The sequence below is a fragment of the Perognathus longimembris genome, chromosome 8 (assembly GCF_023159225.1).
Source record: "Perognathus longimembris pacificus isolate PPM17 chromosome 8, ASM2315922v1, whole genome shotgun sequence".
NCBI classification, from domain to species: Eukaryota; Metazoa; Chordata; class Mammalia; order Rodentia; family Heteromyidae; genus Perognathus; species Perognathus longimembris.
The window spans coordinates 62,271,254-62,294,487 of NC_063168.1; the positions used below are offsets into that span (position 1 = coordinate 62,271,254).

Genomic DNA, 23,234 nt, shown 5'->3' on the forward strand with positions numbered 1-23,234 from the left:
TGAGACAGTTTCTCACTGTATAGTCCAGGCTGGCCTCCAACTTGAGAAACTCTTGCCTCAGCTTCTTAATTACAGGTAATGGGGTTACAGCTATGTACCACCACACTCAGCTAGATCAATTCTTTTCTACTGCACTGACACATTAGGAAATTGTTACTGTAGAACAGGCAGCAATTGATGCATTCGAACCTGTGGCAAGTTCAGAATTAAGAAAGGAGTTTGAATAGCTGATTGGTTGAATCATAGAAGGTAATACAGAAAACTAGATTTAAAAAATCACAAGCCCTTTCTTAGAAATGGTGATAATAAACCTATCAATTATCTCAAGGTACTGCTTAAAGACAATATATATGAAAATGCTTCTAGGAAACTCATGTCATGTCAAAAATAACTTCATATTTTTAAAGGTCTTTTCCTTAAAACAAGATAAATCAGATGATGAAAATGTAAGTTCCACAAAGGCTAAGACTTTGGCTGCTAGTCCATAAAATTTTCAGTGCTGAGCCTAGCTCCTGGAGCATGATAGGCACTTAAAATATGTTGAATGAACAAATGAGACTCTAGCAGATGACTTCTACATGTTTGTTTTTCTGTGTAGTTTTTTTCTCCTTTCATGTAATTTTTGTCTATACACTTTCCAAAAGCCTCCACTAGATGTCAGGCATACCTCCTTGGGTTTCTTTCTGCTGGAGTTGACACTATTGTGTAAACAGGTTTTTCAAATAAATATCAACCCTTGTGTTCACATTTTAGCACTCTAGCAAGCTTTCTTCTCAGTTTCTGAGAGAAATTAGTTGCTTCCTCTTTTTTTTTTTTTTAAGAAATTTAGTTGTACGAACAGGTTTCAATTTCAGAAGTCAGGCTACAAGCACAGTGCATCTTTTTTTTTTTTTTTTTTTTTTTTTTTGGCCAGTCCTGGGCCTTGGACTCAGGGCCTGGGCACTGTCCCTGGCTTCCTTTTTTGCTCAAGGCTAGCACTCTGCCACTTGAGCCACAGCGCCACTTCTGGCCATTTTCTGTATATGTGGTGCTGGGGAATTGAACCCAGGGCTTCATGTATACGAGGCAAGCTCTCTTGCCACTAGGCCATATCCCCAGCCCCTAGTTGTTTCTTTGTTCAAAACACTTTTATATACCTTTTAGCTCTGAATGTCTCTGGTAGACTTTTTTGCTCTTATAATTCAAACTGTTATTTCCTAGGATTTACTTCTCCAATCACATAGTCCCTAAGCCTGATTACTTTCATTTGCTTTAGTCACCATTATACTTCAGTTTATGCTTATTTCTGAGAGAGAACAAAACTTGCTGATGTTGGCTTCATGTCTGTATTCTTAAGTTCCAGCAAGAAAGAACAGGACCGTGGCTTTCCACATACCCCTGAGATTTATCTACTCTCCTGTCTGACTACAAGCCTGTCACATGTTCTTCCTTTTTCCTTCCCAAAACGCTTTGTGTATATTTATTTTAAAGTGTACATTTAGGAAAAAATGGCTGAGAAAATGTATAAAAATCATTGGTGTTTATACAACACCAATATTTACATGGCCCCTTAAAAGATCTCACTTTCTTGCCCTAAAAATTGTACTCCAGGCTGAGCACTGGTGGCTCATGCTTGTCATTCAGCTACACAGGAGGCTGAGATCTAAAGATCGTGGTTTGAAGCCAGCTCAGGCCAGAAGAGTTCCAGTGAATCTCTTATCTCCAATTAACCACTCAAGAACCAGAAGTGGCACGGTGGCTCAAAGTGGTAGAGCACTAGCCTCAAGTGAAAGAGCTCAAGGACAACTCCAAGGCCCTGAGTTCAAGCCTCACAACTGGGGTTGCGGGGTGAGGGGAAAATACTCCAACCACATCTATACTGTTCCTAAAAGTCAAGAATTTTTTTTTTTGTCAGTTATGGGGCTTGAACCCAGGGCCTGGAGTCCCTGAGCTCTTTTACTCAAGGCTTATGCTCTACCACTTCAATGAGCCACAGCTCCATTTCCGGTTTTTCTGGTGGTTAATTGGAGATAAGAGCCTCTGTGGACTTTCCTGTCCAGGTTCTAAACCATGGTCCTCAGATCTCAGCTTCCTGAGTAGCTAAGATTACAGGTGTGAGCCACTAGTGCCCAGGAAAAGTCAGGAATTTTAATATGTTATTCTTACCTCTTTCTTTTCTTTTTGCTAGTCCTGGGGCTTGAACTCAGGGCCTGAGCACTGTCCTTGAGCGTTTTTTCTTCCTTTTGCTCAAGGCTAGCACTGTACCACGTGAGCCACAGCACCATATCTGGCTTTTTCTGTGTATGTGGTATCAAGGAATCAAACCCAGGGCTTCCTGCATGCTGGGCAAGCACTCTACCACTAGCCAAACTCCTGGCCCCCTTGTCATCAGTTTCTGTACGGTCCCTGACTTATGTTTTTAAATGACTAAAGATAATTTTTTAAAGTATAATATTTTGTGAAGTGGAAAAATACATGAATTCGTGACTGTTTCTAATAGAGGTTGGGCCATAGTCATACCCACTCATTTGCCTCTGTTTGTGGTTGGTGTCTGTTGCAGAGGCAGAATGGGTGCATAAGGCTGAGAGCTCGTGGCTCTCAAAGCCTGAAGTATTTATTATCTGGCCCCTTAGAGAAAACGTTTCCCAACTTCATCTGTTCAAGAAGAGTGGAGAAAACCTTTTTGCATTCCTTTTTCTGAATGTTCAACATCTTTGATGCGATGGTCCACCCAGTAGAGAAGGTTCATTGGTACATTGGTGCCTCCTGTTGGATTCCCTAGGTTTGTTTGTTGCGTAGAACTGATCAACCTCTCAGTGAAAGAACTTTGTTGTTTGTTTCTCCATGTCTTTGTGTGCATATAAATATATGATTCAAACAGCTATGCCAATTTTCTCCATACTCTGCAGCAAAACAGACTTAACAAACACAATTGAAAAATACTGTTATTTAAATTCTAAAAATACAGTTAAAGCAATTCTTTAATGTTGTTCTTGTTCTCTCTTAACTGTTCTAACTTAATACTTACACTCTGTATACATTACTTTGATCTGAGGAACATGTTGTCTTCCCCCTACTTCTACTAACATCAAAAATTTTTCTTTGTGAATTTTAAAATTAGGCTTTAAACACTAGAGCTTTTGGTGGTTGTGAACTCATGTAACACAGTAAATCTGCCTACTGTGTTCTTATTCACCATGAGTTAAAATGGATCAGTAGAAATCTTCAGAGCAGGAATCAAATAAGGCCATTTGTAACCCAGGTCTGACTTCTTTTGTATATTGTTTAATTATTGAAGCATATTTTGGTGACATTTGTTTTGAAATACCAGAAGAGTCTGGGGTTAGAAATGGCTTTTGTGACAAGGGTGCTGTCTGGTAAATTGTTCTGAACCAGATCATTTGCCTGATGTTTGCTTGCGACCTTGTTTTATAGCCATGTTTGTTTATTTCAAAGAGTTATTGAGTTTATTATATTCCCAAACAAACTGTCAGATGCTGCAGAATGTATAATGCTGCCAGTCTTCTGTATGTGTGTGTTGCGCATAGGGCTCTGTGTCTGGTGTAGGTGGAGCCTCTGTTGAGGACACAACATGATCTTTCCTTCCAGTGCTGGGTGGGGCTGATGCACGAGTCACTCCAGAGACTAGCTGATTCTTGAGTCTGAACCTATTCAGAAGATTGTAATTTTCAGCTGTTTCTGATGGGTAAATACTGTATTTTTATTCTTAAATCATAATTCTCTGCTATTCACTCTATCTCATATTTCGTTGTAATGATTTTGTAAATGGTATCCTGGGTGACATAATCTATTCACCAGTGATCCATCAGGCACCTGAATCAAGCCTGTATCATTTACCTTCTGGGCAAAGAACAGTTGATTTTTTTCAATTCTTCTGCTCATACAGCCTTAGAGCATCATGACTCTTAGGTTCCTACTTTTGGCTTCACTCTGCTAGGAGATAGATCAGCTGAGGAATATGAGGTCCCTAAAAGCCATCAGCTACAGGAGGTCCTGCACTGGTTGTTGACCATTTCGGTATGAAGGTTCCCAAATTATTCACTTCTGAGCTTGAAAATACTACTAGATCATGCTTCATCTACAGTAATCCTAGAAATATAGTAAGAGTGTTGATGTGGGAGAAGCATGCATATGCCTGATAATACACATATGTAATGGGGGGGGTGTGCACGTGCGTGCAATAGAGAGGAATGACTATGTCAATATCAACTATTGTGATTGACTTATGTGCAGTAAGGAGAATCTTGCATTGTTTACTACAACAAAACTTGGCTTAATCCTAGGAGGGTAATTGTTTACAAGTGGCTGTGACTCTGCTCTTCTGAGTTTAACCGTACCCTTGGAATCTTCTCATCCTGTTTGCCACTGCACTCCCACAGAGCACTTTGCTTTTAAATTCTAAATCTCATGTGGCCCTAAATCCTCATCCCTTAGTTGTTGTTGTTTTCCAGTCTGGAGCTTGAACTCAGGGCCTGGACATTGTCCCTGAGCTCCTTTTGCTCCACACTAGCACTGCACCACTTGAACTACAACGCCACTTCTGGCCTTTTCTGTTTATGTGGTACTGCGGAATCAAACCCAAGACTTTGTGCATGCTAAGCAAGCACTCTACCACTAAGCTACATTCCCACCACTGTTGTTGTTGTTGTTGTTATTATGTTAAAAAAAAATACACCAGGCTGGGCATTGGTGGCGCATGCCTATAATCCTAGTTACTCAGGAAGCTGAGATTTTAGGACTGTGGTCCATGAGAATCTTGCCTCCAAGAAACTACTCCAAAAGAAGCCAGAGGTGGAGATGTGGCTTATGATAGAGAACAAGCCTTGAGTAGCCTTGAGCAAAAGAAGCTCAGAGACAGAGCCCAGGCCCTGAGTTGAAGCCCTCCAGGACCTACACCCACATCATCATCATCAACATCATCATGGTTATCATCATCATCATAATGCATACCAGGTACAGTGGCTCATGCCAGTAATCTTAGCTATTTAAGAGGCTGAGATCTGAGGATTGCAGTTTGAACCAGCCTGGGCAGGAATGTCTGTAAGATTCATATCTCTAACCACCAACAACCCAGAAGTGGAGCTGTGGCTCAAGTAGTAATTATATATGTGTGCTTGTATGTATGTATATATAATAATTATATACAATATATAAAATATATCATTACTAATTGCATTAACTGTATTAATACATATATTGATGTAATTGTAATATTATATAATTATGCAATTATATAATATATATAACGTTTAGTTAAATTTTAGCATATAGTTCAAAACTGTTAAGTGTAATCACATTGTTGAGAAACAGACTTCCAGAATTTTTTAAATTTTGCAGATATAAAAATATCCTCATTAAAAAATCATGCCCTTTCCTCACTTCCCATAACTACTATTCTTCTGTCTATGAACTTGACTACTTTAGATATCTCACAGAAATGGAACCGTGTGCCTTTGTCTTCCATGTCTTGCGTCTTTCTCATAGTATAGTGTTCTCCTCAAGGTCTGTCTCTGTTACAGCACATGACAGTATTTCCTTCCTTCTTAAGATAGAATAATACTCCATTGTATATATTCATTTTGCTTATCCTTCTGTCAATGGGCACTTGAGCTGTATTGCTTTTCTCTTGACTTTTCTGAATAGTGTACTATAAGAATGGCTGTGCAAATTATCTCTTTAAGACCCTGCTTATGGCCAGGTGTGGTGTTTCATACCTATTATCCCAGCCCAGGATTGTAAGGGAAGGTGTTGAGTCAAGAGGATCTCAGGTTCTGGTCTAGCCTGGGCAACATAAATAAAATATCTCAAAAATAAAACAAACCTTTTTTTTTTTTAATATACAGAAGTACTTAAATTTTTTTTTCGGTGGTACAAGGATTTGAATGTGGTCTTGTGCTTGGTAAGCAGGCCTCTGCCACTTGAACCATGGCCCCAGCCTATTTCTAATTTCTGAGGAGTCTTCATATTGTTTTTCATAGAGGTTGCACCATTTTAGCATCCTACCAATAGCGCACAAAGGTTCCATTTACTCCCACACCCTCACCAATACTTACTTTATGCAGTCGCATCTTGTTTTGGTAGTAGCCATTACCATGGATGTGAAATAATATCTCATTATGACTTTGATTTACCTTGTCTTCTTTGTGTGTGTGATAGTTTTATTGAAGTCTTAATTTATGTACTGTAAAATTTTCTCACTGTGAGAGCTAAAATACTTTTGCTAAATTTACACAATTTCATAACCAATGCTGCTATCTAGTTTTAGAATAATCCATCATCCAAAACGTTCATTTGTAGTAAATCTCAGCTGCCGCCTCCAGTCCTAGACAATCACCAGACTATAGTAGTTCTTCCTGGTCCACAGAGGGTGTGGGAAGAGGCCAAGTGAGTGCCCGGGGCTGCAGATTGTGCCGAACCTTGTGTACACATTCATTTCTGATAGTTTAATTTATAACTGAGGACTCTAAGAGATTAACTGTAAAAATGGACCAAGTACAACAAAATAATTAACAAAAGTGATGTCAAATTATGAGTCATTTATTTCTACGACTTTCCATCTAATATTTTAAAATCATGTGTAACTGAAACAAAAAAACATAGTAGCGGGGAATGGCTATGGTTCTTGTTCCTCTGCTTTTGGTTTTTCTAGATGCTTCATTTAGACAGAATCAGATTTTGTTTTGCTTCTAGCTTCTTTTATTTTCAGACTGTTTTTAAGGTTTATCCATGCTCTTTTAAGTACACATAGTTTTTTGTTTGTTTGTTTTTGCTGGTCCTAAAGCTTCAACTCAGGGCCTGGGTGGTGTCTCTGGCCTTTTTTTGTTCAAGGTTAACTCTCTCACTTGGTACATAGCTCCACTTTGGCTTTTGGATGGTTAACTGGAAATAAGAATCTCACAGACTTTCCTGCCCAGGTTGCCTTCAAGCCAATAGCTGGAATTACAAGCATGAACCATTGGCATCCAGCTCTAAGTAGGTTTTTTTTTTTTTTTGGCCAGTCCTGGGGCTTGGACTCAGGGCCTGAGCACTGTCCCTGGCTTCTTTTTGCTCAAGGCTAGCATAGCACTCTGCCACTTGAGCCACAGCACCACTTCTGGCCATTTTCCATATATGTGGTGCTGGGGAATCGAACCCAGGGCTTCATGTATAAGAAGCAAGGACTCTTGCCACTAGGCCATATTCCCAGCTCCCCGTGTGACTCTTAACTCCAGTTAACCACTAAAAGGCGGAAGTAGAGATGTGGCTTCAGAGGAAGAGCATCTGTGTAGCATGCACAAAGCCCTGAGTTTAGTCCCCCATCATCAAAAAGTAAAAAGTAAATGAAAAAAGAAAAGCCAAGTGAGAGCAGGAGGCCAAACCATCACACGTACAAAAGATTTTTTTAATGCTAAAAGTTCTGAACACACTGTGTGTGTGTGTGTGTGTGTGTGTGTGTGTGTGTGTGTGTGTGTAAGGGAGGAAGAGATCTTGTCATGTTAACCAGGATAGCTTTGAACTCATTATCTTCCTTCCTAATCCCCGTGAGTGCAAGGATTGTGTGCTACCACACTGAGGTTTGAATATGAATTCTCTGTCAGTTACATTTGTAATATCTATATGTCTTTCATTTTAATGGTCTTTTAAAGAGTAAGTTTTTAATTATGAGGAAGCCCAATTTATTATTTTTTGTTTTTATTTTTGAGTGTTAAGAAATCTTTGTCTAAGACAAGAACAAAGTTCAACAAAATGAACACTAGGGTGTGAGTACCTGAAAGAGGTAGGGTAGGGTCAAGAAAAAAGGGAGATGAATGAAGAGGAGAAGAGGACAAGAATGCAGTCAAGAATTCAATACAGCAGGGCTCCAGTGGCTCACACCTGTAATCCTCACTACTAAGGAGGCTGAGATCTAAGGATTGCAGTTCAGAGCCTGCTGGGGCAGGAAAATCGGCAAGACCCTTATCTCCAACTAACCACCAGAAAACTGGAAGTGGTGCTGTGGCTCAAAGTGGAGGAGCTCTAGCCTTAAGTAGAAAACCTCTGGGACAGTGTCCAGGCCCTGAGGTCAAGCCCCATGAGTGACCCCTTCCTCCTCCCAAAAAAGAATTTAATATATAGAAAAACAAAGGAGGAGGTAACAAGTTGGATAAGAAATGTACTCACTGCCTTATTTATGAAATATAACCTTGCTGTACATTACTATGACAATAAATAAATTAATTTAAAAAAGAAAAAAAAAGAATTTAATATATACCCTACAAAATTAAGAAGAGTGAGGGAAGGTAGGGCTCCCAGTCAAATGTTGCTTCCTCCTTGATGTTTTCCTGAATGTAGAGTAGACTTATGTTTCTAGAAGACTGTAAGCCTCTGCTTTGTAGCTTCAAGGGCCAGGAGTATAGATACATCCTTAGTTCCTGGAAAATCCTAGGTGTTTGTGGGACTAAACTTCACTGATGTGTGCTTCTGATAAATGGAGCACAATTGTAAATTCTGGTTGAGGGTGAAATTTGGCAGCTTTTCCTGTAGTTCCTCTCTTCAGGGCTATATTATAGGACCCTTGCTTGTTTCTTTTTTTTTTTTTGGCCAGTCCTGGGGCTTGGACTCAGGGCCTGAGCACTGTCCCTGGCTTCTTCTTGCTCAAGGCTAGCACTCTGCCACTTGAGCCACAGTGCCACTTCTGGACATTTTCTGTATATGTGGTGCTGGGGAATCGAACCCAGGGCCTCATGTATACGGGGCAAGCACTCTTGCCACTAGGCCATATCCCCAGCCCCGACCCTTGCTTGTTTCTATCACATGACTTTGCTCCTCTTACTAAAGCTTTGGAAGGCAACCAAAGAGAGGTTGCTCAGGTTGTAAAAGTCTGTATTCTTTATGAGCTTCTGAAGTCAAGCCTTCTTTTACTACTTGAAAAGATCAATAAGGTCATAATAAGGATCTTCTCCTGTAATGCAAAGCAGTTTTTTGTCTTAACTTTTTTTTGGCCTTACACGGTGTTAATAGACTAATTACATATGTAAAAATTAGAAATGTTGACTCTAGGCATTAATTGTTAAATTGTATTGAATAATCTTCCTTGATTTTTTTATTTTTTCAGTACAATATCTTTTGGAATTTAAGGGATTTTTATTTCCTCTTCAGTCATTTCTTCCATCACCACTACATGTTTAATTCTGTATAAATCCAGCTGTTATTTTTTTTCCGTGTGATTTTTATTTTTTTTTTTTGCCAGTCCTGGTGCTTGGACTCAGGGCCTGAGCACTGTCCCTGGCTTCTTTTCGCTCAAGGCTAGCACTCTGCCACTTGAGCCACAGCGCCACCTCTGGCCGTTTTCTGTATATGTGGTGCTGGGGAATTGAACCCAGGGCTTCATGTATACGAGGCAAGCATTCTTCCCACTAGGCCATATCCTCAGCCCCAGCTGTTATTTATTTATTTTTTTCACTATTTTCTATGTCCTTCTTATCTTTCTATGTTTTTATCACAAGAAAAACATTCTTTTGGGGCTGGGATATGGCTCAGTGGCAAAGCGCTTGCCTAGCAAGTGCAACGTCCTGGGTTTGATCACCAGTACCAAAAAAAAAAAGAAAGAAAAACATTCTTTTTTTTTTTTTCTTCAGCCAGTCCTGGGGCTTGAACTCAGGGCCTGGGTACTGTTCTTGAGCTTCTTTTGCCACTTGCCACAGCACCATTTCTGACTTTTTGTTTATGTGGTACTGAGGAATTGAACCCAGTGCTTCATGCATGCTAGGCAAGCACTCTACCACTAAGCCACATTCCCAGCCCAAGAAAAACATTCTCGTTAAGGGTTTATTGACATGAATACTTAATATGTTCATCTTAAGAAATTGATTTAACTATTACTGCTGTTATCTTTATGCAACTTTTTAAAAATTCTTCTAATTCTAGGGCTTAAACTAAAGGCCTGGATGCTGTTACAGAGCCCCTGTGCAAACACAGTGTTTCTGAAAGCTAGAAAGTCTTACCTGTTAGGCACTGATGGCTCACACTTGTAATCCTAGCTACTCAGGAGGTTGAGATCTGAGAATCAGCGTTCAAAGCCAGCCCAGGAAGGAAAGTCCATGAGATTCTTTTATTTTTATTTTTGTTGTCAAACTGATGTGCAGAGAGGTTACAGTTTCATACGTTAGGCATTGGATACATTTCTAGCATGAGATTCTTTATTGCCAATAAATTTCCATAAAGCTGGATGCTGAGCTATGGCTCAAGTGGTAGAGCACTAGCCTTGAGCAAAAGAAGCTCAGAGACAGTGCTCAGGCCCTGAATTCAAGCCCCAGGGCCAGCACAAAATAAATAAATAAAATCTAAATCTGCCAGATATGGGAGGAAATTGAACTATCATGAACTGAAAGCAAAAAACCAACTTATATTAACATTATAATACATTCATTTTGCACATAAATGAAGTAAATAAGTAGAAATGAATGGTATGATGCTACACAAAAGAATACATATGTTGAGCATCTTTCATGTTTCTGCATAGATTTATGTTGTTAATATTATGCTTATCTGATCGCAAGGGCATTCTCAGTTATAATCTCTTCATTTCAAAGTCCCACTCATATTCACCAAGTTGTCAGGTAGGAAGCATAAACATCTTATTCCTGACCCTTTGAGAAAGTTGGCAGTTAAGAGTATACCACAATTAATTATAAACAACTAAGGCTCAAAAGAGAACTTCCTCACCACAAACCTATCATTGTCATGGGTTTGAAACCACAGTTTATACCATAGTTTCAGCCTGAGAATTGAAACTCAAAAATTGGATTTATTGATATTTTTATGGGGTGATGGTCCCAGAAACATGTCAGAAGCAAACCTATATTGTCTGTGGAGGAAAACCACTAAAACCCTGAGTCAGACAATGCATACAGATAAAGTTCCAAGGAACTTGAAAAAGTTTAGGCAACAGATAACCATGGGTGGGCCCCAGGTGGATAGCAGTAGAGGTAATGAGAAATGACCAGATGCATAATCATTGATTATATCTGGGCTGATAAGTACAGATTGGACATGGGATCAGTAAAAGAAGTCACTTTGTTTTGAACAACTGGAAAGATGGAAATGACGATTACTGTACATACATAGGATAACTTTGAGTTGGTAGAGATCTCCATCTAAATGAAGATATCAGGTAGGCATTTATGTAAGGCTGGGATGACCATGCAATGCATATGCTTTGGGAATTGGTATTTTGATGGAAAAACAACAATCAAAACATTACTAATGTCTTGTTTTTTTAGATGATTATTTAGTAGTAGATTTTGTCATTTATTTTCTAAAGTATAGTGTTAAGGCACTTTAAACAATTTGAAATACCTGAATCTTATTTTGGTCTCTGTGCTCTGATCATATTACATTTTGGTCAGAGATGGTATTCTTTATGATAGCAATTTTTGGTAGAGTGGAGAGGTTTCTTTTATGGCTTAGTATCTGAAAAGATTTTTCAAAATATCCCCTGTGTGCTTAAAAATATTATCACATTGTTGAGTTCAGGGTTCTCCATATTCCCATTACATCAAGCTTATCAGTTATGAGTGGAGAAAAGATTAAATTCAGTTTTAAAAATAAAACTGCATAACCAGGCACTGGTGCCTCATGCCTGTAATCCTAGCTATTAAAGAGGCTAAGATCTGAGGATAATGTTTCAAAGCCAACCTGGGCAGAAAAGTTCATGAGACTCTTATCTCCAATTAACCACCAGAAAGCCAGAAGTGGTGCTGTGGCTCAAGTGGTAGAGCACTAGCCTTAAGCTGAAGAGTTCAAAGACAGCACCCCGGCTCAGAGTTCAAGCCCCACAACTGACAATAAAAATAAAAATTAAAAATGCGTGAAATAGTTGCATGGGACTGTGGCAGCTGGCCTAATGTTATAGAAGAGACTGTTGTAAAGTTTTCCATTAAGGGCATTAAACACATAAGAGCAGCTTTTAAACAGTTGCACAGAAATGAAGATGACATCCTCTAGGTACTTGTGTGCTGACTCAGAGAGCCTTTAGTGACAACAGAGACACTGATGTCACAGACATAGACATGTTAAAGACTTTGGAGGATACTGAATTATGAAACTGAGAAAAGCTGAATCTCTAAAAATTTTGTGGGTTTTAAATACTACTGGTTGCCATAGAAGGAAGGAGAGAGATAGGATATGATAGATGGGTAAGTGCTGGCAAGATTTTGGTGTGTTTTTTTCTTCTTAAAAATACAGGGGAAGCCGGGCACTGGTGGCTTACACCTATAATCCTAGCTACTCAGGAGGCTGAGATCTGAGGACCACAGTTCAAAGCTAGCCTGGGCAGGAAAGTCAATAATACTCTTATCTCTAATAAACTACTCAAAAAATCTGGAAGTGATGCTGTGCCTTGAGCAAAAGAAGCTCAGAGAGAGCACCAAGGCCAAGTTCAAGCCCATGAATCACCTAAAATAAATAAATAAATAAACACACACATACATACACACACATATAGATACACACATACAAACACCCATATGTTGTAAGGCAGTCTTTCCCAAGAGCAAAGACTAACTTGACCATGTAATCTTTTAAGAAAGGTCTAAAACAATTCAAATTGGATGCCTTATTGAGGTGGGCAGTGAAATAACTATGGAAGAAAAATTGCTAGTGGCTCCACAAGTTTGCTACCATCAATAGTAGTGACCCCCTCAGTGTTCTTCTAACACACCAGGAAGGTACTGTCAGCTCCCTGTCTACAGCAGCATTCTTCACCTGCCTGCCAATGTGTCTATGTACTGTTTCCCCACTAGGGATGGTAGAAATAAAGCTGAGAGGCTAGTCAGGCCACAATGACAGGGTGTGTGTGTGTGTGTGTGTGTGTGTGTGTGTGTGTGTTATGAAGTAAGCTCATAGCCTTGGTAGACACCAGGGTAACAGTGACCTAGGAAGACCTCATTATCTGTTGGTCAATCCTTCCATAGTATTTAGTCTTATTAACTAGTTTTTGTTTTTTCAGAGCTAATAATTTCATATAATTAGGTTATTTCTGCATCACTTGAGAAACTAATGGATACTTCATGGCTGTCTTAAATATTTGATAGTTGTGTTGTTCTGTTGGCAGAGCTAATGAGTGAATGGATGTATATTTGAACATAAAGCAAACTAGCCTACCTTGAAATGTTTGTAATGTTTGAAATTAGGAATTTTGTGCCCTCCCGCTTTATTTCTCTTTTGGAAGTTGGTTTTGGCTGTTCTACATCCCTTGCTTTCCCATGTGCATTTAGAATGAGCTTGTCAACTTCTGCCTTGATTTTGATCGAGGTGTGTGGGATCCGTAGGCCACTGGAGGAGAGTTTTGCTATCTTAGCAGCTTTAGGTCTTCCAGTCTGTGACCATGATGCATTTTTTTCCATTTATTTAGCCTGTCTTTAGTTTCTTTCAGTGATGTTTATGGTTATCAGTATACATGTCTTACATTTGGGCTAGATTTGTTCTAGGCATTGTATTCTTTTTGCTGTTCTTATAAATGAAATTGTTTTCTTGATTTCATTTTCAAGTTGTTCACTTCTTTTTTTTTTTTTTTTTTTTTTTGGCCAGTCCCGGGCCTTGGACTCAGGGCCTGAGCACTGTCCCTGGCTTCTTCCCGCTCAAGGCTAGCACTCTGCCACTTGAGCCACAGCGCCGCTTCTGGCCGTTTTCTGTATATGTGGTGCTGAGGAATCGAACCTAGGGCCTCGTGTATCCGAGGCAGGCACCCTTGCCACTAGGCTATATCCCCAGCCCCAAGTTGTTCACTTCTAATACATAGAAATACAACTGCCTTTTTGTGTGTGATCTTGTGTTCTGAAGCAGTGGTGAAGGTTAGCTGTAGTAGTCCTTTTTGTATGGATGTTTTTAATCAATATTTTTTTTGTTATCTGCAAATAGAGATTGTTTTTAAGAGTCTTCCTTTACTCTTCCTGTTTTTATTACCTAATTGTTATGGTGCAACTTCACTTTTATTCCTTTTTTTCCCCCCTCCCTTGACCATGGGTCTCACCATGCAGCCCAGGTTGCCATACATTTGTGATCCTCCTGCCTCCACCTCCCAAGTCCTGGGTATGCAGGCGTGTGCCATCATTCCTGGCCCCAAGATGGATTTGACAGGCCTACTTGACCTGACAGGTTCAGTACTCGTGAGCAGGGGTTCTGCTTGCAGATTTGCAGGTATTCTCTCCTATTTAGTCACCATGACTTCTCTTACTCAAAGGTTTTCACCATCACAAGTGACCTGTCTGCTGTCCTCCTTTGAATTCCCTGTCTAGACATATGTCCCACTTAAAATTCAGTTCGAGCCAGCACTTGGCCAACGGGCACTTCTGGGTTTCATCTAATATGTTGTTTGAAGTAGATGAGAATGGTAAGTAGAATCATAAACTTTCAGATATGAGTGGGGCTTAGTCATTATTGGACAAGGTGTGCTATATTCCTACCGTGTTCTAGTCATGGTTTGGGTGTGCATAGTGACTACAGTGAGCTACTGAGATTGTCAGCTCTTGAATGAGACCAGTCAGCAAATAAACTCTAGTTACACGGAGTGGCACAATGTGCTAAATTCTGTAAAAGAAAACCCTAGAATACCACGAGTGAATGTAGCAGGAACTTTCCACTTAAATTGTGCAGTTAGGAAAGGGTTGCCAAACGTGTGTGAGTGTGTGTGTGTGTGTGTGTGTGTACTTGTACACACACATGCACCAGCCAGTATTGGTGCTTGAACTTAGGATGTGGGCTTTGTCCCCTAGCTTTTCTTCTCAAGACTGGCACTCTACCACTTAAGCAACAGCTCCACTTCTGATTTTTGTGCATTATATGGTGATAAGAATTTTATGGACTTTCCTGCCTAGGGGGCAGCTTATGGTTAAAATAATACTGTCCTTGACCATGAGAAATCAGACAAATGTTAATAGCAATAAAATGGTTCTCTGGACACCAGTAACCCATTCGGAAACTGTTATATCATTTAAGGAACACTAACAAATTAAGAGTGAGATATGATAGGGATGAAAACCAAGAGCTGTTTGTTTACTAGATAAAATAACAGCCATAGCATCCCTGAGTGGCAAGGACATTCTTATCACCTGACTGTCCTGTCAGAGTGTCTCTCGCATCTGTCAGCAGTATATACTGCCTGGCTCTTTTGTTTCAGCTACCCTCCGATGAGCTGCCTTGATGAATTAAGGAGCTCTTTGCATCAAGGGGATAGGTGGATCCCACTGTCCTGCATTTTTTCCCTCTTTGCATTTACTTCTCTTTGGATAAAAAAAAAAAACAAAAAACCAGAGCCATCTCCCTGGCTGGCTGAGCAGACAGTACCATAGGCTACTTTCTTGTCTAGCTTGTAGCAGTTATGAGAGGGCTTTGGAGAGGAGAGGGTGCATCTTAAAATCCACACCAGGATGGATTCACCGACTGGGTTTAATTGGGTTACTGATTTGTAGCAAGACGTGGATTCTTTTGAAGGTGAGTGTGTTTCATTTTTAAACGCCCAGAGTGTTACCTAATGTGCTGCACCTGACTTGGCTGTGTTTGCTTTGGGGACTTGCTGGAAGAGTGTAGCCCTGTGTGTTGTACCTGCTCTTTCCCAAATGTTCTGTGAGACAAGCTTCCTTGGAGAGAAGAGCCTTTGTCATGTGTTGGTTATGTTTCCTTAGAGATAGCAGTATAGTGCCAGATCCCTAGAGAAACAAGCAGCATTTGTCACAGAGCACAAAGGTTTGGTTGCTTTTCCTTGCCTTCATGTTCTTGCTGCTTGGGCTGGTGATGATTTGTTCCATCTTACCAAATCCCAGAGCATCCAGAACTTACCAGGTTCACTATGCAAGGGCAGCCCATTCTGTCTTTCCAGAATGGTTAAAACACAGCACATTCTTCAGACCTACATATTTGTTTCCATTTTTGAGGCGATCTCAGCAGTGATATACCCTGCCAACATCAGAAAATGAAATTGCATGTTGTTCTCCACTTAGCCCCCTGCGAGCAGCAACTTGCTGAAGCAGGTGAGTTTTCTTAAACACAGGAGTAGACATCTCTGTAAGGTAGCAACAACTTCCTCTTCTGTTTAGTAAACAAGGAAGGAGTCATGATGGAAAAGACCTTAAAACAATACATTCCTGTTGATTTGGTTATTTGTTTACTTGACTGCTTTTACTATGTAGTAATTAAACTGAACAACACTATTAAATACTAATTTGTCCATCATTTGTATTTGATCATTTTCTGGAGCTTGAGAGAGATACCTAGCTTCCTCTACATCTCTAGATGTGTCTAATGGTAAAAGTACAAAAAGTAGTGTGAGAAATCTTTCCTTCCTGAAAACTGCTACAAGAATAAGGCCCACATCACAAATGGCTGTGTTGAACTGCTAGAAATAAAAATTTAGCCAGGTGCTGTGGCTCGTGCCTGTAATCCTAGCTACTCAGGAGGCTGAGATCTGAGGAAAGCAGTACAAAGCCAGCCCAGGCAGAAATGTCCGTGAGACTGTCACCTACGGTTAACCAAAAAACTGAAAGTGGTGCTGTGGCTCCAACTGGTAGCACACTAGCCATGAGCAAAAGAGCTTAGGGACAGTGCCCAAACCCTAAGTTCAAACCCCATAACTAACCCTCCCCCCCCCAAAAAAAAAAAGGCTGGGAATGTGGCTTGGTGGTAGAGTGCCTGCTTAGGATGCATAAAGCCCTGGGTTCGATTCCTCAGTACTACATAAACAGAAAAGGCTGGAAGTGGTGCTGTGGCTCAAGTGCTAGAGTGCTAACCTTGAGCAAAAGAAGCTCAGGGACAGTACTCAGGCCCTTTGTTCAAGCCCCAGGACTAGCAAAAAAAAAAAACAACTCAAAAAAAAGAAAGATTGGCCAGGAGTTTGGCCTAGTGGTAGAGTGCTTGCTTAGCATGCATGAAGCCCTGGGTTTGATTCCTCAGCACCACATACATAGTAAAGGCCAGAGTGGCGCTGTGGCTCAAGTGGTAGAGTGCTAGCCTTGAGCAAAAAGAGGTCAAGGACAGTGCCCAGGCCCTGAGTTTAAGCCCCAGGACTGGCAAAAAAAAAAAAGAAAAGAAAAGAAAGAAATTGAGGTACATGTGTCTGTTAATAATTTTTATTACTTTTAACATTAAGTTGATGACAATATGTTTAGCTTTGAACATTTTCCTATTGTTTAATTGTTATAAATGACCAGTGAAACAAAATATACTTACTAGGAAATCAGACAGATTTGTTATAAATATATATGTATTACATTTTCTGTACCAGTGATTATTTTTTAACCCTCACAATTTTCCAAAAGATGGTTTGTCTAGCAGATAACATGCTAGAATAATAGGAGACAAATGAGGAACAGAACTTCACCCTACCCAAACAGGTTAAGATGGTTATACTTGCCATAGCTCCTGTCACTGTTCTTTGACAAAATAATAGAATTGAACGTTGAAAAGAACCTTAGACTCCTCTGTTCTCCTTAATATTTCACCAGACCCATAACATGGTAGTACAAAAGATCAATGTAAATCTTTCTATTCATAGTGAAATAATAACATAAGCTGGATCCAGAAGTGCCTGAATCCTAGACACTGCCACCTGACATTTTTCTTTCTTTTTCTTTACTTTTATTATATCTAAGTAGTTATGCAAAGGAGTGAATTCAACCTCTCTCGTTTTATGGGTACAACACCTGTTAGTGTCACCTCTCCCGTCCTTCTCCCCTGTCTCTGACACTTCTGCAAATCTCTTTTTTTTTGTTTGTTTGTTTTTTGGCCAGTCCTGGGCCTTGGACTCAGGGCCTGAGTACTGTCCCTGGCTTTTTCCCGCTCAAGGCTAGCACTCCGCCACTTGAGCCACAGCGCCGCTTCTGGCTGTTTTCTGTATATGTGGTGCTGGGGAATCGAACCTAGGGCCTCGTGTATCCGAGGCAGGCACTCTTGCCACTAGGCTGTATCCCCAGCCCCTCTGCAAATCTCTTAACTGGTAACTTCCTAGGGCTTTTTCATACCCTTTTTTTTTTTTTTGTACTGGTCTTTGATTGTATTAAATGAAATAATTAAGTCATAGTCTTTGTTCTAAATTATTTTAGGCTGTTAATGTTTATTGACAAGTTGGATTTGTTCTCAAAACTATAATACACTAAGCGAAAGTAGCAGCTGTCCAGGTGAAAGAGTTGCAGGACTGTGAAAGTGACCTTAACTTCTACAGTTAAAACATATTCTGGAGAAACTAGCAAGCTTGTGCACAATTTTAAAATCATAGGGCAGAGCCTGGCGCTGATTGGTTATACCAGTAATCCTGGCTGCTCAGGAGGCTGAGATCTGAGGATTGTGGTTTGAAGGCAGCTCAGTGTGTGAGACTCTTTTGTTTTGGTTTTTGCCAGTCCTGGGGCTTGGACTCAGGGCCTGAACACTGTCCCTGACTTTTTTTATGCTCAAGGCTAGGACTCTGCCACTTGAGCCACAGTGCCACTTCTGGCCGTCTTCTACACATGTGATGCTGAGGAATCGAACCCAGGGCTTCATGTATACAAGGCAGGCACTTTTGCCACTAGGCCATATTCCCAGCCCTGAGACTCTTATCACCAATAAACTCCTGAGAAAAAGTCAGAAGTGGTGCTGAGGCTCAAATGGTAGGACTGTAGCCTGAGCAAAAGAAGCTTTTAGGGCCAGCGCCTAGGCCTTGATTCAAGTTCCAGGACCAGAAAGAAAAAAAAAAATCTTAGGGCCTGGGTAAGCATCTTGGCAGCCCAAAGGACTTTCTGCGGAAGAGATTCTGTCCAAGGGCCCAAGGGTAAGGGGACAAGAGGAAGCTCCCCATGCAAGCTTCAGAAATGTCTGTGCTTGTTTCGTACACTCATTAATTGGCAATGTGATTATCTGCATATCTTTCTCCATATCTATATAATTAGGTCAATGACAAAAAGATAATCTTATCTTTAATGAGTAAGCAACTAGAAAGTGTGTCTCTTGTCCTTTTTGGGGGGAGGGGAGTGCCAGTCCTGGGGCTTGAACTCCGGGCTTGGGTACTCTCCCTCAGCTTCTTTCGTTCAAGGCTAGAACTCTACCAGTTGAGCCACAGTTCCACTTGAGGCTTCTTTTGCGGGGAGGGGAGTGCTTAATTGAATATAAGAGTCTGACAGACTTTCCTGCCCTGGGAGGTGGGGTGGGGCTTCGACCCATGATCCTCAGATCTCAGCCTCCTGAGTAGCTAGAATTATAAGCATGAGCCACCAGTGCCTGGAACTCTTACCTTTTGATTAAGCAGTAAAGCACTACAGAATACAACCTCAGTATTACTGGTGGGGAGAAGGAGAAGTAGTAAAGCATTGGGATAGCTCAGTGTAGAGTACTTGCTTAGAGTACTTGTGCAAGGCTTTAGGCTCAGTCCCCAGCACTACCAAAAGAAAAAAAAAAACCCAACATTTTAAAAACCACCTTTTCAGACTAGCAAAGTATTTTCTACCTTCTACATACATCACCTGTCTGCTTCTCTCTCCTCATCTTTTTTTCTTTAAAAAGCATATCTCATTAACCAAGAAAGAACCTTTCAAATTTCTGAATCTTTCAAATTTCATGGTTGGTATCCATTTTGGTATGGAACTCAGTAGCGCCCAAGGTTACTTTGCTGAGCTATTTATTTACTAAAGGAACACTTGGACCAGCGGTGACATCATCATTCAGCTGGTTTCAGATATCAAAGATCAACAAAGCCCATCTGATGATGGTGCTAATTGTACTTTTACTTATTGTATGTATATGCTGGTACCAGGGCTTGAACTCAGGGCCTCATACTCTTAATCAGCTTTTTTTTTTTTTGCCCATGACTAGCACTCTACCACTTGAGCTATTCTAGTATTTTGCTAGTTAATTGGAGATGTTTCAGGGGCTGACTTCAAACTGCAATTCTCCAGGTCTTAGTCTCCTGAGTAGCTAAGTATTAGCTGCTATGAGTAGCTGGTGCTAGGCTTATCTCTTATAATTTGTATCATTGATGTTTACTTCTTACTTGGAAGTGTTCTTTCCAGCTACTTCTTCAGTGAGGCGTTTTTGGGTGTCTGATACCTTCCAAGATTGCATTACAGTGATTCAGAATAGTTTTCAGAATGCAATGTAATCATTACTTTTTGGCTTTGAATATTAGAAAAGACTTCTCTAAATGTGTGCCAGAGATAATCTCTGAACATGCTATCTACCGAGATACATAAAGACTTTTGTATCATCAGACAAAACAAGATGCAACAAATCATGAAATGTTATCACATAAATCCATGTTCAAAGAATTGCATATTTTCTTCTATTGTTATTTTTTCCATAAGAATGTCAGAAAGGAAATTGAATGAAGTTGTATTTTAATATTGAAACAAACAAGGTAACTGTATTAGTTCTGAAAAGAACATGAAAATGCCCTTATCTTATTTTGGGAATGGATTACCTCTAATAATACACTAAAGAAACAAATTCCATTGTGCTCCCAGGGCCAGTGGTTTCTGGTGTGGGTAAGTAGGAACAGCTCTTCAGCTGACATGGTTCCTACATAAGAATTGAAGTTTGGCACTAAGAGTAAGCTAATCTCTCTGTTCTTTTTCATCATTATTTATGTATTTAGTAAAGGTGATGTACAGAGGGGTTACAGTTATATAAGTAAGGAAATGAGTATACTTCTTTATGAACAGTTTTACCCCCTCCCTCATTTTCTCCTGTCTCCCCTCCTACTCCTCTCCCCCACAAGTTGTAAAACAATTTGTTGGTTGTATTTCATTGTAGCTAGCATTGATAGTCATGAAAGTTTACTTGTCTGGGAGACAGGTAGTCAGATGACTAACTTGGAATTGAAAAGCCTAGGAAGGCATATTTTTGTTCTGAATCTCTTAGCACTTGTCACCTAAAGGAAGGACTATAAAACAATAAGCATTGTACTACGGCTTAAAAATCAAGAGTTCTAATCTGGGAGCCAATAACTCATGCCTGTAGTCTTAACTACTCAAGAGGCTGAGATCTGAGTATCTCAGTTCAAAGCCAGCTTTGGCAGGAAAATCCATAAGACTTCTCATTTCCCCTCTAAGAAAGCCAGAAATGGAGCTGTTGTTCAAGTGGTAGAGTGCTAACTTTGAGAAAAAAAAAAAAGAGCTTAGGGACAGTGCACAGGCCCTAAGTTCAAACCCCAGGATTGTCACACAAAAATTCAAATTGCCATCCCTGAGTTCAAACTCCAGGATAGGTGCATGCACACGCATGCACACACATACCTGCTAGGCACCAGTGCTCATGCCTGTAATCCTAGCTACTCAGGAAGCTGAGATCTGAGGATTGTGGCTCAAAGCCAGCCTAGGCAGGAAAGTTCATGAGATTCTTGTCTCTAGTTAACCCCCAGAAAACCAGAAGTGGTGCTGTGGCTCAAAGTAGTAGAGCACTAGCCTTGAGCTGAAGAGCTCAGGGACAGTGCCCAGGCCCAGAGTTCAAGCCCCACGACTGACCAAAAAATAAATACATAAAAATCAAGAGTCCTAAATCTGTTCCCTGCAAATTACTTTCCATTTCAGCTCTTCTTTATTTAAATAGGAAATCATTTTTTTAAAGTTCCTTAACCAGGAATGAAATTGCTATTAAAAGCGGGGAGGGAGACTTGATAAATGATGGAAAGACTAGACAACCCTCTTCAACCTCTAGGTTCTCTGGCTCTCCTGAGCCTTTATTTGAATGTACTGTGAAATAATAAAGGAGGCAGCTCCTTAACATTCACCAGCATTGGTAAATGTGACCTCCACAAAACCATCTTATGTAATTAACTCTTCTCTCAAAGGCAAAGGAAAACTGGCAGCTAAACAAGAGAGAGGGACTTTCTGGCTTTACTTTCCTGCTTCTGATGAACCAGTCTCTCTGAGAGGCAGCTCTTGCAGCGTAGGAGAGGAAGTGAGATTTCCCAGGAGGAGTATTTGGCCACAATCACGTGGCTCCAGATGCAAGAAGGAAACCTTTTGTGGCTGACCCCCATGGGGAGCGAGAGAGTTGGAAAATGGCTGAAGCAAAATAATACTCCTTTTGATGAGTTTGGATTTATTTGTTCGGGACTCTCACAAGATGAAGAAACTTATAATTCCCCAAACCAGAAGCTGAGAAGACGAGTTACATTTGGATTAGGCTATCAAAGGCCACATTCTAATTAGGGCATAGGAACAAAAATTCAATTCTCTGTTAAGATTCTAGAAAGGAGTAATACAAGCTTGCTTCAAAGTCTTATTCATGAATTTGGCATTTAACATTTAAATGTTTTGGTTTAATAGTTTGCAAACAAAAATGTGACGACAATGAGCTGTAACTGAGAAGTGTGTACACTTCAGTGTTGGTGACCATTGTGGGGTACAAGCATCTCATAATTCTGAGGAGAAATTAACTCAATTAAAATAAAGTGGTATACAACCTCCCCATCTGTCCAAGTGGCACTGGGATTTCGGGGACATTGCCCCTGTACTCATCCCATCCAGGCTTTGGTGCAGACCCTCCACCTTCAACTCAAGTCTACCTTGGGACAGCTGGTAATAGCATCAGGGGACCCAGGGAGGGCCATGCCTTCGCCTACACCCTGCCCGTTGACCCGGGTGCCTCCCTGGCAACATCCCCAGGGATCCTGAATGGGCTGAAACCCCATGCTTTGAGGACTGGGGGCCCAGCCCCCAAATGACCCAGCTGCCAAATGACCTTGTCCTCCCTCTTTACCCCAGGCTGGCACAAGTGTGCATGTGCTGTTCTGGGCTTTCATATTGCAAATATAAAGACGGGGAGGTGAGGTTGGTTCAGTGCTATCCTGGCTAGATAGCCATACCCTGTCTCCAACAAACCAAACTGTGTGCAATGGTTCAGACCTGTTATATAAGGCAGAGATTGGGAGGATTGTGGTTCAAAGCCAGTCCTGGCAAAAGAAAGTTACTGAGATCTCATCTCAACTAATAAGCTGGATAAGGTGATACGTACCAGTTTTCCAGATCTGGAGGCTGTGGGTAGTAGGATCATGGTCTAAGACCCAGGCTAAAACTGAGACCCTACCTGAGAAAAAAATAACAACAACAACAAAAACTAAAGCAAATAAGCACAAAAAGCTGGGAGGAGGGAGCTAAGAAGGTGGTTCAAGTGGTGGAGCTTGCTTAGCCAACTCAAGGCTCTGAGTCCAAACTATTACCAAGAAGGTTAAGTAGCAGAATTCATATCTTTGTACACCAGAAGCTACAAAACAGAAACACTTAATATTCCAACCTGAAGTAGTATCTTTACAG

At 40.6% G+C, this 23,234-nt stretch overlaps 1 protein-coding gene across 3 annotated transcripts in view; it reads left to right on the plus strand.

The window, feature by feature from the left end:
• The window catches only part of Dtnb (dystrobrevin beta), a 195,113-nt gene that overhangs the window by 104,829 nt on the left and 67,050 nt on the right, over positions 1-23,234 (plus strand). The window lies entirely within an intron of this gene.